General features: G+C 39.5%; 1 protein-coding gene across 2 annotated transcripts in view; it reads left to right on the top strand.

The window, feature by feature from the left end:
* CECR2 (CECR2 histone acetyl-lysine reader) overlaps nucleotides 1–16,512 on the top strand; it is a 164,518-nt gene that overhangs the window by 47,654 nt on the left and 100,352 nt on the right. The gene's annotated exons all lie outside the window — the stretch shown is intronic.

Here is a 16,512-nt window from a genome sequence, read left to right as displayed (position 1 = left end):
CTCTGCCCCCACCAAGGATTGCATTAGTAGAATCCCCTGCGCATTGGGATTTTTTAAAAAATTTTGATTTAGTTTATCATACTTTCCCATTTCCCTTTTGATTTCTTCCTTGACCCATGAGTTATTTAGAAGTACGTTTTTTAGTTTCCATATAATTGGTAATATCCCAGAGAGGTTGCTCTTACTGATTTCTATTTTAATTCCATTTGGTCCTACAAATGGTTTGTATGACTTGAATCCTTTTGCATTTATTAGATTTGGTTTATGGCCCATAATATGGTCTATCTTGGCCGTTGTTCTGTGTGCACTTGAAAAGAATGTGTATTTTGCTGTTGTTGGCTGGAATGTTCTATAAATGTCAGTTTAGAATGTTTGAATCTTTCAATACAAACGGGGTTAAATATGAAATGTATTTGTTTTCCTCTCCTCAGAGTCATAGCATGAGTCTTTGGAAATCCTGCCAGCTCTTTCTTGCAGCTGAAGAGCTGTCTCCTGATTGGAATGACAGCTTTGAACTGGAAGACATTTCATTAGTGCACTAATCAGCCACAGTGATTATCTGATTGGCTACTTAATAATTAAATGAAGTTGCTTGTAATTCTTTGAGTATACACAGAACTAATTAAATTAACTCTTTATTGCTCTGTTGCTTGGGGTTCTCTCATGTGAAAATGGAAAGAGGTTAAAATAAAGACTTTCTTGAAAACTGGTAAAGTAAAGAAGCAAATATGTCAGTCATTCTTAGGGCAAGTACCTTATTTTAGGAGAATATTAAGTAGAAATAAAAAATACAGTTTCAGAAACTTGAATCCTCAGACAACTTGACTTTTCTTTAATAGCGTTTTAGGATTTTTAAAAAAAGATTTATTTCTCCCCTTGTTGTTTGCACTTGCTGTGTCCATTTGTTTTGTGCTATTCTTTTTCTAGGAGGCACTGGGAACTAAATCTAGAACTTCAGATGTGGGAGGGAGGCACCTAATTGCCTGAGCCACCCCTGCTTCCTGCTTTTGTTGGATCTCTCATTGTGTTTCCTTGTTGTCTCTTGGTTGCGTCATCTTGTTACATCAGCTCACCATGCCAGCCACTTGTGTCAGCTCACCGTCTTGCTCATCTTTTCCAGGAGGCACCAGGAACCAAACCCAGACCTCCCCTGTGGTAGGGGAGCTCAGTCACCTGAGCTACATCTGCTTTCCTGTTTTAGGATATTAATGGAAAAGATTTTTATGTCAACAGTCCTTTTCGATGGGCGTCTAAGAGGATTTCTCTCCATAGTCAGTATTTTTCCCTGTGAGGAGACATGAGTGTAAAACATTCTCTTGGTTATTTCATTGTTTCTTTTTTAACAGCCTGGTGAGACAGAATAAGATGGGTGAAAGAGAAGGCTACATTGGATTATAAATCATAGGCAGTGAACAAAATATTGAGTAGAATTTCAGAGTTGGAGGAGACCTTGAATAATATGACCTCATTTTAGTCTCTCATAGATAAGAAAACTCATGGCTAAGGAAATTACAATGCAGAGAAGATAGGCACTTTGTCTAGGCACTTTGTCTTTTTTTTTTTTTTTTTTAAAGATTTATTTACTCCCCTCTCTCCATTGTCTGCTCTCTGTCTCCATTTGCTGTGTGTTCTTCTGTGTCTGCATGTGTTCTCATTAGGTGGCTCCAGGAACCTATCCTGGGACCTTCTGGAGTGGGAAAGAGACCATCATTCTCTTGTGCCACCTCAGCTCCCTGTTCTGTTGTGTCTCTTATTCTCTCTCCTCTGTGTCTCTTTGTTATGTCATCTTGCTGCTCCAGTTTTCCACGTGGGCCAGCACTCCTGCACAGGGCAGCATTCTGCACAGGCCAGCACTCTGCATGGGCCAGCTCACCACACAGGCCAGCTTGCCTTTACCAGGAGGCCCTGGATATTGAACCCTGGACCTCCTATATGGTAGGCGGGAGTCCAATTGGTTGACCCACATCCACTTCCTGGCACTTTGTCTTATAGTTGTTTTCAGCGGGGGGTGATTTTGCCCTTTTAAGGACATTGGAAGAGCTGGGAGACATTTTTGGCTGTCAAAACCAAGGGAGAAGGTGAGTGCTACTGGCATTCAATAGATGTCAGGGATGCTGCTTAACATGCCAAAATATACAGCCCCCCTCCTCCCCAAAGAATTATCCAGCCCAAAATGTTGGTAAGAGTTGAGATCAAGAATCAAGAATCCCTGGCTTAAAGTCAATTTGTCTTGAGTTTTGGTTAAAACATGGATCTCTAAAACTTTACTTTCAGTGACTTACATAATCATGTCATCAGCTGTTGGTAATTAACTCTAAATTACTTTTATGTATTTTTTTGTGGTGCTCTGTAAATAAAGAACACTGTGTAGGGCGTCAGGAAAGTGGATCTCATATTCAGTTTTCCTTTCATTTATTTTTATTTATTTATTTATTTATTTATTTCTCTCCCCTTTCCCCCTCTCTCCCCAAGTTGTCTACACTTTGTGTCCATTCGCTGTGTGTTTTTCTATGACCGCTTCTATCCTTATCAGCAGCACTGGGAATCTGTGTTTCTTTTTGTTGCGTCATCTTGTTGTGTCAGCTCTCTGTGTGTGCGGCGCCACTCTTGGGCAGGCTGCACTTGCTTTTGTGCTGGGCGGCTCTCCTTACGGAGCGTACTCTTGGGCGTGGAGCTCCCCTACGCGGGGGACACCCCTGCATGGCAGGGCACTCCTTGTGCTTATCAGCACTGCGTGTAGGCCAGCTGCACATGGGTCAAGGAGGCCCGGGGTTTGAACCGCGGACCTCCCATGTGGTAGGTGGATGCTCTATCTATTGGGCCAAGTCTGCTTCCCTTCAGTTTTCCTTTTAATCAGCTGTGTTTTGGTTAAGTCATTCCTTTGTCCTGAGCCTCAGTTTCCTCTCCTCATGTGGCAGATGTCACAGTAGCCAGAGCCACTGTACTTTAAACGAGGTCTCTAAAGTCTTGTCTGGCTCTCTGAGACTCAGGTAGTGTTTTGTTTAATCAGTATTGTTGTTGGACTTTGTAATAGAAATTTTAATTCTAAATTGATTTTCCTCACACCCAGAATGTATTTGGGTTACCTTTCCAGATGTGCTTGGATTGGTGTGCCTGGTAATTTCAAACAGTTTAGTATCAGCACACATAAAACAATTAGGTAGATAAATTCTTCTAAAATAATAATTCATCTCATACCTAAACATAAGTATATTTGGGGTCACCTAATTTATATTACCTTGTAATTAAAACAGTCAAGTAGATTTTTATATTCTCATTCCTGCTTAAAATCATCCAGAGGCTTTCCCTTGCCTTTAGTATAAACTTGAAACCTTACCATTTCTTACTAAGGTCCCTACAAAAGTCTGCTTTTACGGCTTTGGCTTTATACCATTCTCTCCCTGGCTCATGGACTAGCCGCATCATTTTTTTTCCTTCCCACTTCTGTCTCTTAAAGACTTCTTGAGCTCCTTCAGTTCTGTGCTACCAGCTGTTTCCACTACCTGGAAAAAGGCGAGGGAGAGATGGCCAATTCCTTCTTAGTTTTCAGTTCTTGGCTCAGATGTCACCTCAATGAATGAAACCTTCCCTGATCATCCTGTTTTGTTTGGGCAATTTTAAGTATTGTAGAGAGAATAACACAGTATATTTCCATCACCCTGTTCCAAAAATGATCAACATTCTGTGTTCTTAACCACCCAGTTTAAAGTACTGTCTCATATTATGTACGAATGTTATCTCACTCTTTTTTTCTGTTTCTGGAGTTATCATTTTTTATTTGCTTAATTTTTTGTCTGTTCCCCACAAGAATGTGCGTTCCATCACTGCAAGGATCTTCTCTGTCCTATTCTACTTCTCTATTCTCAGTACCTATTAATAAAATTGTCCCTACATAGAGTAGATGTTCAATAAGTACTTGCCGCATGAATGAATAAAGCTAAACTTCATAAAAGTTTAGTTTCAGGGACTGTGTTTTATGCATTTTTGTATTCTTAACTTTGCTTAATGAAGAACTTAACACATAGTAGATTTTCAGTCAATATTTCATCTATTATTTTTATTTTTCTATGTTACTTGTCCCCTCTACTTACAGTACATTTGTTTACATAATAACCCTGATTGGCATTTTTTCATTCAAGGAGAAGACTATGTTTTCTTTTCATTTTAAAGATTTATTTATTTCTCTCCCCTTCCCCCCTACCCGGGGTGTCTGTTCTCTGTGTCTATTTGCCGCGTGTTCTTTTTTGTCCCCTTCTGTTGTCAGCGGCATGGGAATCTGTGTTTCTTTTGTTGCGTCATCTTGTGTCAGCTCTCTGTGTGTGCAGCGCCATTCCTGGGCAGGCTGCCCTTTCTTTTGCACTGAGCGGCTCTCCTTATGGGGCGCACTCCTTGCGCGTGGGGCTCCCCTACGCGGGGGACACCCCTGTGTGGCACGGCACTCCTTGCACACATCAGCACTGTGCATGGACCAGCTGCACATGGGTCAGGGAGGCCCGGGGCTTGAACCGCGGACCTCCTATGTGGTAGACGGATGCCCTAACCACTGGACCAAGTCCGCTTCCCTATATTTTCTTTCATTTATTTTTTATCACCCTGCTAGTATAGTAAGAACAAGCTGCTTATTGGTTGTAGATTTTTTCTCTGCCAGATTCACTTGGTTTTTATCTTCCTTGTTGTTTGCTAGTAGGTAATTTGTATCACGTTCTGAAAACATTTATCTTTCCTTTCTCTGATCTCGTCTCTAGAACTATAGAAGCTAAGAGCTGAAAAGGATGTTAGAAATAATTTAGGTTTAACACATAATTTTACAGTTGAGGAAACTGCCCATAGTCATGCAATAAGGTAGTCGGTTGATTTGGGATCAGAACCAGGAGAGCTATGCCTGGAAGCCTCATGTTTATGAGTTGAGTCTTCCAGTTGGCCTCTGAAGTTCTTTGTAATCAGGGACCATATATTATACTTTTTTGTGTGTGTAAGTTCTATCTTCTTTAGCACTAGACAGAGTAGTATTTTTGGATTGAGAATAATGTGCCCATGTTGCTTTCTTTGAGATTTAATTTAATTTAATAATACATTTATTCCTGCCTCATGGGAAGAGACACATGGAGGGCAAATCTTAATTACTTGTGCAATGGGTATATAAAAAAAGAATTGGGAATGGGACAGATGTGGTGGAGAGAGGATTAACAGAAGGCTGCAGATGGTAGCTTAGCTTTTTGGAACAAGTCCATCAGTCCTGCTGTCCAGTCCTCTGTGAAAGATCCATCTGGACCTCTTCAGTGCAAGAATGTGATGTAATGGACATAGGATGTGAAAGCAAGGTTTTGCTGAAAGTGATTGTCAGGTTGGATCATGTAGACTTGGAATATAAATACAGAGACAAGATGTGAAGAACTGAAGACTTGAATTAGGTGTGCCTGAATATGTGAGTTCACTTTCCATTTATCTAGCAAAATCCAGGCCCTTGGCATCTTGATTCCTATTGTTTTTTATTTTAAAAAGTTAAGTAAATGGTTTTTAAAATAATACCTTCTCTTGTAAAAATGTTTATTGTACAATCTTTAGAAAAAAAATAAAAATGATTATTTCCAATTAATTATATCTTACTTTGGTCTTTATTTTATTGTTTTTGAACCTGTATGGGTCTATTTATATATGTGCAGATGCATACTATATCATTATAATACAATGTTTTGTGGTTTCTAAAAGTAATATATAGAACATTTTTTATGTTATATGTAGATCTATTATGTAATTAAAATTCACATATGGCTGTGTCATCATTTATTTATTTAACCAGTATCTTATTATTGGGCATCTAGTTTTTTCCCAATTTTACATAAATTAATATTGCTGAGATGCCATCTTCGTGCATGTGGGCATGACTATTTCCTTAGGATAAAACTAAAGTAGAATTTAAATGCTGAAGGTTTTGTACTAGTTCTTGTTTTTATTGTCATGTTTTTGATTGCCATGGCTTAACTTTCTATTAAGTTGTCTCATTTTGTCTGTGTGAAATAAATAAAGATCCATATCTGTGGCTGGAGATATGTTGTTCTTATATCTGTTGTAACTAGAAATGACTGAGTAAAGGTGATTCTATTTATGCAGTCTCTTTCCCTCAAATAAGTAGGAATTGACACCATGAAGACATAATGATGCTGTTAAGTCCAGCTGATAAAGTCATACTTTTCTTTCCATTTTAATTCCTGATAAATCATCTATACTTTTTGTTATGTAGTTCTTTGCTTGTGCCTAAAGTGGGTGTCTTTATGGCTTAGCTCCCTTTTTTTTTTTTTAAAGATTTATTATTTATTTATCTCCCCTTCCTTCCCCTCTGTCCCCCCATTGTCTGCTCTCTGTGTCCATTTGCTGTGTGTGTTCTTCTGTGTCCGCTTGGATTCTTGTCAGCGGTACCGGGAATCTTTGTCTCTTTTTGGTGTGTCATCTTGCTGCGTCAGCTCTCCATGTGTGTGGTGCCACTTCTGGGCAGGCTGTGCTTTTCTCGTGCGGGGCAGCTCTCCTTGCGGGTTGCACTTCTTGCATGTGGGGCTCCCCTACACAGGGGATACCCCTGCGTGGCAAGGCACCCCCTGCACACGTCAGCACTGCACGTGGGCCAAACACGGGTCAGAAGGCCCTGGGCTTGAACCCTGGACCCTCCCATGTGGTAGGTGGACGCTCTGTCAGTTGAGCCAAATCTGCTTCCCTTAGCTCCCTTTCTTAGAGCTAAAGAGACCTTTGGTTCCAAGTTCAAATTTCTTTATTAGTGAGTAGCAGCTGGTAGTTTTCACCTGGAGGTAGGGAGTTGAGGACTGTTTCCAACTCTTCTTACCTTTTATTTATCTTTTAACTTTATTTTTAAAGGAGTTTTAGGTTACAGAAGAGTTACGTTGAAAATATAAGGAATTCCCATATACCCCACCCTCTGCCCTTCTCATATTTTCCCCATTGCTATTAACCAAGGTCTATAGTTTACATTATGGTTGTTGTTTTTTTTTAAAGATTTGTTATTTATTTCTCTCCCCTTCTCCCCCCACCAGTTGTCTGCTCTCTCTGTCCATTCACTGTGTGTTCTTCTGTGACTGCTTCTATCCTTATCAACGGCACCGGAAATCTGTGTTTCTTCTTGTTGTGGCATCTTGCTGTGTCAGCTCTCCGTGTGTGCATTGCCGTTCTTGGACAGGCTCCACTTTCTTTCGCGCTGGGTGGCTCTTCTTACAGGGCACACTCCTTGCGCATGGGGCTCCCCTACGCGGGGGACAGCCCTGCGAGGCACGGCACTCCTTGCACCCATCAACACTGCGCATGGGCCAGCTCCACACAGATCAGGGAGGCCTGGGGTTTGAACCGCGGTCCTCCCATGTGGTAGGTGGACACCCTATCCATTGGGCCAAGTCCGCTTCCCTACATTATGGTTTATACTTTGCACCGTACAATTTTATAGGTTTTGACAAAATATCACAGCCTGTATCCTTCATTTTAATATCATGCAGAACATTTGCAGTATCCCCAAAATGCCCCCATCTTATACCTGTTCTTCCTTACTCCTCTCTTCAGAACCTCTTGTAACTGCTTTTAAGTAGTTCTTCCATTACTAGATAATAAGCCTATTTAGTTCCATAGTTGCATTCTGCAATTGTGTTTTGTTCATTCCTCAGCCTTGAGTATTTGGGGACGGTGATGCCCACTCTGCTTCTGATTGAGAAGGAGTTTAGATCCCAGGGGCAGATGAATTGTCTTGCTTGTGATTGTAGATATACTCTGTATTTTGGGATGGGCGTTCTCCATCATCATTTTGTTAATTGTCCTGGCGGGCTCCATGAACTGGAGAGTAGGTATTGGCTGCAACACTGCTGAGGTTCAGGGTTCAACTGGTTATATAAACAGACTGAAGATGTAAGTCTCTGGGACATACATTTAATGTGTGTATATATATATATAGTGCTAATTGTAGATTCAAATAAAAGGAGCAGAAGAACCATGTGTAGGGAAATTATAAATGAGTCTAATTCTGTTACGGTGGGGAAATAGGTTAACATGTTTCAAGGTAAGGCCCACCAATGGGGTACTGGTTTCCTGGGGTTGTGTGCCCCGCCTGTAGTGTCCAGATGTCTCTAGAGCCCTTGGAAGCACCCCTACTTCAAGCATTGCTTACTGTGACAGTTGGTGAGGTCCTCCTGAGATGTTATAGCATTCTGTAGTAGCTTTGATATAGTTATGAATTCCAAAAATAGATATGGATTATCTGCTTTATACCTAGGAATGATTAAGTTATGATTAGGGCTTTGATTGGGCAATGTCATTAGTCCCCACTAAGGGGTATAGACTCACAGATAAAAAGACATGGCAAAGGACAGTTTTGATGTTGGAGTTTAATGCTGAAGCCTTAAGCTGGAGTTCTGGGAAGTAAGCTCACAGAGGAAACAGAAGCAAACCCCAGGTAGCGAGGTACCCTGAGCCCAGGAAGAAGCAAGCCCTGGGAAGAGAGGAACCCAGAGAGAGGCAAGATCCTGGAATGGAGGAACCCAGGAAGCCTGAAGCCTCGCAGATGTCGGCAGCCATCTTGCTCCAACACGTGAAAATAGACTTTGGTGAGGGAAGTAACTGATGCTTATGGCCTGGTATGTGTAAGCTCCTACCCCAAATAAATACCCTTTGTAAAAGCCAGCATATTTCCGGTATTTTGCATTAACACCCCTTTAGCTGACTAATAGAGAATTTGGTACTGAGAGTGGGGTAGTGCTTTTGCAATTACTGAAATGCTAGAACGATTTTATAAATGGGTAAGGAGTATTTTTGGGAGAAATTGTGAGATGCTTCATGGAAAAAGCCTAGATCACTTTGAAGAGACTGTTGATAACAATATGCATGCTAAAGAGACTTTTTTGTGATGCCTTAGAAGTAAATGATAAAACTGTTGGAAACTGGAGGAAAGACAATTGTGTTGTAAAGTTGCAGAGAACTTTGCAAGATTAGCTCTGGTGTTTTATGGAAGGCAGATTTTGAAAATGGCGAACCCGGGCATTTAGCTGAAGAAATTTCCAAAGTAAATCCGGAGAATATGGCTTGGCTTCTGCTTGCAGCTTGTAGCAAGGCTAGAAGAGAGAGAAAGACTGAGGACTGTTGTCAGGCACAAAGAAAACAGAAACTAATTCTGGAAATTCCAAGCTTCTGGAAATCAAGCTCCCAGAAAAAAGTGCCCCCTTGGAGGACTTAACTAAACTTGGAACTTGTAAATCAGGATTAAAGATGCTGTTATCTCAGAAAGACTTGTGGAAAGTTTTACTCTCTCATGGCTTGGACCCCTGCTTTTTGCATGCTAAACCAGCAAGGTTTTTGAGAGAACTATTTGAACAAAACCATTGTCAGCTTGGAGTAAAAGGGACATGGAAAGGAGAGATTGAAGGAGAAACAGCTTTAAGAGGGAAACCATGGAAGCTGAGGTCTGGAATTAAGACATCACCTTGGGCCAAAAGAGGAACCCCACTCTCGGTACCAAATTCTGTGTTAGTCAGCCGAGGGGGTGCTGATGCAAAATATCAGAAATTGGTTGGTTTTTATAAAGGGTATTTATTTGGGGTAGGAGCTTACAGATACCAGGCCATAAGCATCAGTTACTTCCCTCACCAAAGTCTATTTTCACGTGTTGGAGCAAGATGGCTGCCAACATCTGCAAGGGTTCAGGCTTCCTGGGTTCCTCTCTTCCTGGGGCTTGCTTCTCTTTCCTCTGTGAGCTTACTTCCTGGGGGCTCTAGCGTAAGGCTTCAACATCAAACTCCAAATCAAAACTCCAGCATCAAAAACACTCAACTCTGTTCTTTGCCATGTTTTTTTTATCTTTGAGTCCCCTTAGTGGGTGGGGACTCAGTGCCCTAATGACATGGCCCAGTCAAAGCCCTAATCAGAACCTAGTCATGCCCAGGTACAGACCAGGTTACAAACATAATACAATATCTATTTTTGGAATTCATAACCATATCAAACTGCTACACCTTTTTACTTTTAATAGAGGTAATTGATGGAAAGGTATTGTTTGGGGTCAGAGAAAAGGTGAAGGAGAACTCCTTTTCCAGAGACTGCTAAAGGTAAGTAGGATTGTTGAAGTTGGAGAAATTGTATCTGGGAGTCCTACGGTCTGAAGTAATTCTTGGACTAAACATGATTTGAGTCTCCATTAGTGATGCATTGTGTCTTCTTACGGAATCAAGTGGTAGGCTTCTTTGACTAAAGCTGAGGTGGAAGCACAGCCACGTCGCCAGGAGGCGTGAGTGTGAAGTGTACCTGATTTCTTCCTTTGGAGGAGTATGTTCTCTTCTTGCAGATAGGCTGTAGTGTGACTTTTCTTACCATTTTCTTCTGTTACTGCTTGACATCCCTCCCTTGGGGCACACAAACCTTCCTTGGACTCTGTTGGCAATACATCTTTAGCAGACCCTTAGATTGGTACAGTAGAGGGATATTTGAGTGAGGTGTGCCTCTTTTAAAGGGACTAGAGTCTGAGAAACTTGTGGGGAGAATGGGTTGGAGAATAAAGAAGCAGGTTTGTAGTTCTGACCTTGGAGTATGAAGGAGAGGAGGAATAAATAGTGTACTCACAGCGGGAGGGGGTGGTGTGACCTCCTTTGCAAGATTTCTTTGTTTCCAGGAAAGTATCCTTCATGGTCTAGAAGCAAACTCTTGAGGCGGTAGTATCTATTTTGGTTGCTTATAATTGTTTTTCAGCATGTCCTTAAGGTATTGGTATATCTTGTTTGTAATTGTCTCATGTAATCAAGCTCATTTCACCTACAGCTTCTTAGCTTGCTTACTCCTTTCACATTGTTCAGATCTGTGCATCAGAGCAGCAAGAAAAACAAAATGTTTTTGGTGTCGGAGGAACGACTATCTTTGTTGCAGGGACTTAAGTCTGGTTTTTCGTTTGGTATTATGCTCTCCAAACTATTCAGTAAGCTAGATGTGTGGTTTAAAGCTATTCCAAATTTCATGTGCATTTGGAAGATGAAGTATAAGCCACTATAGATTCCCTAGGATGACATGAAGTTTTGAAAGCAATTTGTTACTGATTTAAAGTCTGTAAGTTTGCAAAAGATACGCCTAAAAAGTTAATTTGAGTAGCTCCAAGGTTATTATTCTTGTAATATTCTCACTCACAGTTTCATGTGCTCTCTGGGTTGGGAGAAAAATGGTTGGGGTGGGAAGTTAAAGTGGGTGTGGGTAGGAGTGTTAGAGTTTGCCAGGGCTGTATATAATTTGCCTTTAATGATAAACATGTTTAAGACATCTGTTCCTAACCAATGGTTTTTTCCTGAGGTGTGGTTTGTGCAGGGTGTCTGTGATTACATAAAATGTGTGGTTTATAAAGTGAAAATTGCCTTTATACAATGTTAAAACAATTTTGTCCTCACTTATGTGGGGGTATGACTGTGTATAAGGCAAATGGTTACTTAATGCAGTTAGAAGCCATTTGTTTTGGTGGCTGTGTGCCTAGCTGTGGGTGCTTAAATATTATTTGAATGAATGAATAAATCAGTGATCAATTTTCCATTTTACTATTGAAACTTACATAGTAAACTTACATAGACACTTGACTTTTAGTCTGTTAGATTTTGTAACATTTTCTTCTCTTTCTGATTCAGCATTCTGCCCTTTTGGCCCAGTATTTTCATGCAGTATGCTGTTGAAGTAAGAACATTAGGTGTACTGCATCCAGCTATATGTTTCTAATAAAGAATTTGTAACTTATAGATTAATTTAGGTGGAAATTGGTACATGACTGATATTTTAGGTATAATTCATTAGACTACTGGCAGTGTTAATGTGGCAGTAATCTATTATATTTTATATGTCCTCTGAGAATACCCATGGACAAACATTTTCTGAATGATTCCAGGACAATCATTTATAATCCCTAGTTGTAAAAAAATCTCTGGGTTTCCCCTATTATTTCATGGTATTGTGAAATTCAAAGCACTCGATAAAAATTTAATTCACCTTAAGAAATAATTCTGTGTATGGAGGGGAATACACCAAATGTAAGATATGGGCTTTAGTTAGTAATATTTTGATGGTACTTTTCCATAGCTTGTAATAAGTATTCCACATCAATGCAAGGTGGTGGTGGTGGGGTGATGTGTGGGAGCCCTGTATGAAGATATGCATATTTGCTTTGAAAGTTCACAACTTTTACTATACAATATTTATTGTTTATGTATGTTCATGTTTGAAATTATTTTTTAAAATAATTTTTAAAAAACTCTTTGGGGCTGTTTGACTCACTAGTCACATTAATAAATTTTGCCGTACCTTTACAGCAATATATTTGCCCTTTCATCATATAGTTTGGAAGTGTATTCAGTTGTGATTATCTGAAAGTATTTGACTTTTTATTTCATATTTTATGTGTAATTTATTATGGCCTTAAGTAGTAAGCAAAGGTGAAGTAACAGTGGCATGGGTTTAACCCTATCCTTACCACTAGAAAATGGTCCTGATGAAGTGATCTGAGCAAGATAAAAACATATGTGATCATTCAGAATTTCAATATCACTCATCTGCATTGCCTGATATTAATTTTTTTACGTATAATTTAAATTGATTTACCTTAAATGGGAAAATTAAATTCATTTACTTTAAATGGGAAAAGAAAGTTGTATTATCATTTCCCCTTCAGTGCCTGCAGTCCATTAGTGTGCAGCACAGCTTTTACATCAATCCCCTGCAGCGTATTCTCTTCACAACTTGTTTGTGCAGCCTTGAAGAATTTATATCCTTTTATGCTTGTAGGTATTTCTTAATATAAGATCATTTAGTCAACTATTTTTTAATAAAGTGTGGTACTTGAATATACTGTTATTATAGTTTTTTGTAGTTAATAACATATACCACACATAGGATAAAATGGAGATGTCTTAAATTAGCAAAGGGTAAGCTCCAACAGTCTGGAAAATCTTTGTGTGAGCCATGATGGATTAGCAGTTTTTCTCATTTTTGCCTTAGACCTTTTTCTTTTTCTTTTTAAAAAAATATTTATTTCTCCCCACCCCCTTGTTGTTTGCATTTGCTGTGTCTGCTTGTTGTGTGCTGGTCTTCTTTTCAGGAGGCAGTGGGAGCCGAACCTGGGACTTCCAATGTGGGAGGGAGGCACCTAATTGCCTGCGCCACCTCTGCTTCCTGCTTTCTTGTGTTTCGCATTGTGTTTTCCTCAGTCATCTTGTTGTCAGTGCCTACCTGTCACATCAGCTTGCTGGTCTTGCTCCTCTTCTTTAGGAGGCACTGGGAACCGAATCTGGGACCTCCCATGTAGTAGGCAGGAGCTCAATCACTTGGGCTCTAAATCTAGGCTACTTGAGTTCCAATTTTTGTCTTGCTATGAATGGACCATACGCTACTTAATTATCCTTATAATTTGGGGCATTCAGTTGTTTCTAGTGCTTTGCTTTTTCATAAATAAAGCATCAGTGGACATAATATATTCACAGTTATGATTATTTCCATATGATAAATTCCTGAAAGTGTCAGAGGTATGAAACTTTTTACACTCTCCAGCTCCGTATTTCTCATTGACATTGTTTTCAAATGTGTTCTCTCAAAACAGAGAGAAATTCTTTCTCTTAAGATGTTAAAACTGCCTGGCACATAGCAGTTTAATGGGTGAATATGGAAAAGACTTACTTTTTGATTAGCTTTATGTCTCAAATTTGATAAGTTTCTGTTGTATGTATTTTTGTAGAAATAGAATTTAGATCAGTTTAAATGTAAACCTAGCCACTGACTAGCATCGTGTTTCCTTTGATGGTCAGCTCTTGATATTTCAGCTTTACTTCATAAAATGGGAAATGTTTGTACTGTACCTGCTGCTTAGAAAGGATAGGAAAATATAGAATCTTAGTAAGTTGAAGTTAGTACAAATAATATTATTAATGAATCTTTGATCAGGTTATGACAAGTTTTGCAGAAAGGAAGGCCAGAAATGTTAGGATGGAAAGTGTTATTCCTACAACCGCTGCTTAAGGTCAAACAGTAAAATTCTGGCTCTATGGAATTTCCTTGCAAGCGGAGCTTCTGGATAACTGAGTTTTCCATATAACACAGAGTTTACTGCTTTATGGCGGAAACTTTTGATTTCCTGTTTATAAGGAGAAATCTCAATAAATATTCACTTTTCTAAGTTAAAAAATTGTTTTTAAATTTCTGTATACATACATATAAGATATATATAAAATGTACAATCTTTATATACATGTATATTGATATATACTGACGCGTACATTATGTGTGCACACACACGGAATCCAGAGTATATACATGGGAGTAGGGACTGCATGGGGAAGGGGAAAATGAGATTGTGCAGGTTTATTTTCGTATATTATTGCCTTACATATTTTTTGTAATGAGGTGATTCGGCTTTTTTGTTTGTTTTTGTTTTTTAAATATTGTACTGTGGTATCACATGTATATCATAAATTTTCCATTGTAAACATTTTTAAGCGGACACCCCACCGCACACCCATATACCCCTGGTATCCTGTAATCTACTTTCTGTTTCTTACGAACTTCCTCATTCTAGATATTTCATATAAGTGGAATCCTACAATATTTGTCCTTTTAGTATAGTGTTTTCTAGGTCCTTCATGTTTTGCATGTATCAGAATTTGATTACTGTTTATTGCTGAGTAATATTCCATTCTGTGTGTATACCATATTTTGCTTACCTGTTCATCTGGTGATGGCCACTTGGGTTTTTCCGTCTTTTGACAATTGTGAATGCTCGTGTACAAGTATAAATGCGTCTCAACATTTTGACTAAGGGATTTTCTGTTCAGCTTATTTAAATTTTATCAGTTTTTATGTTTTATATCTTATATGCATTTCTTACTTATAAAAAACCTCACTATGCATAAATAATACTTTGCCTTTCCTTCTTAATATTTTCCTTTATGCTGTCCCCTCCTTGCCTCTGCATCTTCTATTCAGAGACTTACAGCCCTTGAGATTCTGCTGTGGTAAACACATGTCTGGAATATTTTCATATTATAATATGTCACCAGAATATGCTAAGGGATAAAATGAATTTTGAGAACCTTGAAGACATCATGTTGACTGAAATAAACCAGACACAAAAGGACAAATAGTGTATGTTCTCAGTGATTTGAAACAATTAGAATAAATGAACTCATAGAGTCAGAATTCAGAATATAGGTTACCAGAAAACAGGGTGGGGGTAGAAAATGGGAAATTAAGTCTTAAAATGTCCAGGGTTCCTATTAGGAATGATGGAAATGATGTGGTAAAGGATGGTGGTGATGGTAGAACAATGTTGTGAATGCAGTTAACAGCCCTGAAATCTATTTCTGAATAGGACTAAAGGGGAAATACTAGATTGTATGGTAACAGAATAAAAACTTTAAAAAAAGAAACATCCATGGAACTGTACAGTTTTCCCTAAGTTAAAATATAGACTTTCAAAAATATTCTTCTTTTTTTGTTTGTTTGTTTTAAAGATTTATTTTATTTCTCTCCCCTTCCCCGCCCCCGTCCCAGTTGTCTGCTCTCTGTGTCTATCTGCTGTGAGTTCTTCACTGTCCGCTTCTGTTGTTGTCAGAGGCACGGGGATCTGTGTTTCTTTTTGTTGCATCATCTTGTGTCAACTCTCCCTGTGTGCTCTGCCATTCTTGGGCAGGCTGCACTTTCTTTCGCGCTGGGCGGCTCTCCTTACGGGTTGCACTCCTTGCGCATGGGGCTCCCCTACGTGGGGACACCCCTGCGTGGCACGGCACTCCTTGCACACATAGCACTGCACATGGGCCAGCTGCACACGGGTCAAGGAGGCCCGGAGCTTGAACTGTGGACCTTCCATGTGGTAGACGGACGCCCTAACCACTTAGCCAAGTCTGCTTCCCTAGACTTTCATTAATAGTACAATTATAAAGATTGTTGTCATCGGGAAGTGGCTGTAGCTCAATTGATTGGGCTCGTGTCTACCAGATGGGAGGCCCTGGTTCGCATCCCAGGGCTTCCTTGTGAAGGCAAGCTGGCCCAAGTCCGTGAAGAGCTGATGGCCCGTGCCTGCAGAGATTTGACAGCCTGCACCCACGGAGAGCTGGCGAAGCAAGATGATGCAACAAAGGGAGACAAGCAGACACAGAAGAATGCACAGTGAATGGACATAGAGCAGACAGCAAGCAAGCCACAAGGGGGGCGGGGGGAATAAATAAATAAAAATTAGTTAATTAATAAAATGTGCTGTCATCAGTTGTAACAAATACTTAACACCATTGTAAGGTGTTGGTGGTAAGGTGGTATGTACGAATCATCCTTATTTTATGCATGATTTTTCTATAATCTACAACTTTAATACAGAAAAAAATGAAAATAAATGAAAAATAATGGTAAATAAATGCTTGGAATGGCATCTTGGCGCCTTGGTTGATGATGGAAATAGTGAATTTACAGCTTTACCAGTATATGTGTTTTTTTTTTCATTTCTTTTTTCTAGTGCTCAAATGACTG

Source organism: Dasypus novemcinctus, chromosome 20 (genome assembly GCF_030445035.2).
Source record: "Dasypus novemcinctus isolate mDasNov1 chromosome 20, mDasNov1.1.hap2, whole genome shotgun sequence".
In the NCBI taxonomy this organism is placed as follows: domain Eukaryota; kingdom Metazoa; phylum Chordata; class Mammalia; order Cingulata; family Dasypodidae; genus Dasypus; species Dasypus novemcinctus.
This window is presented reverse-complemented; position numbering and strand designations above follow the sequence as displayed.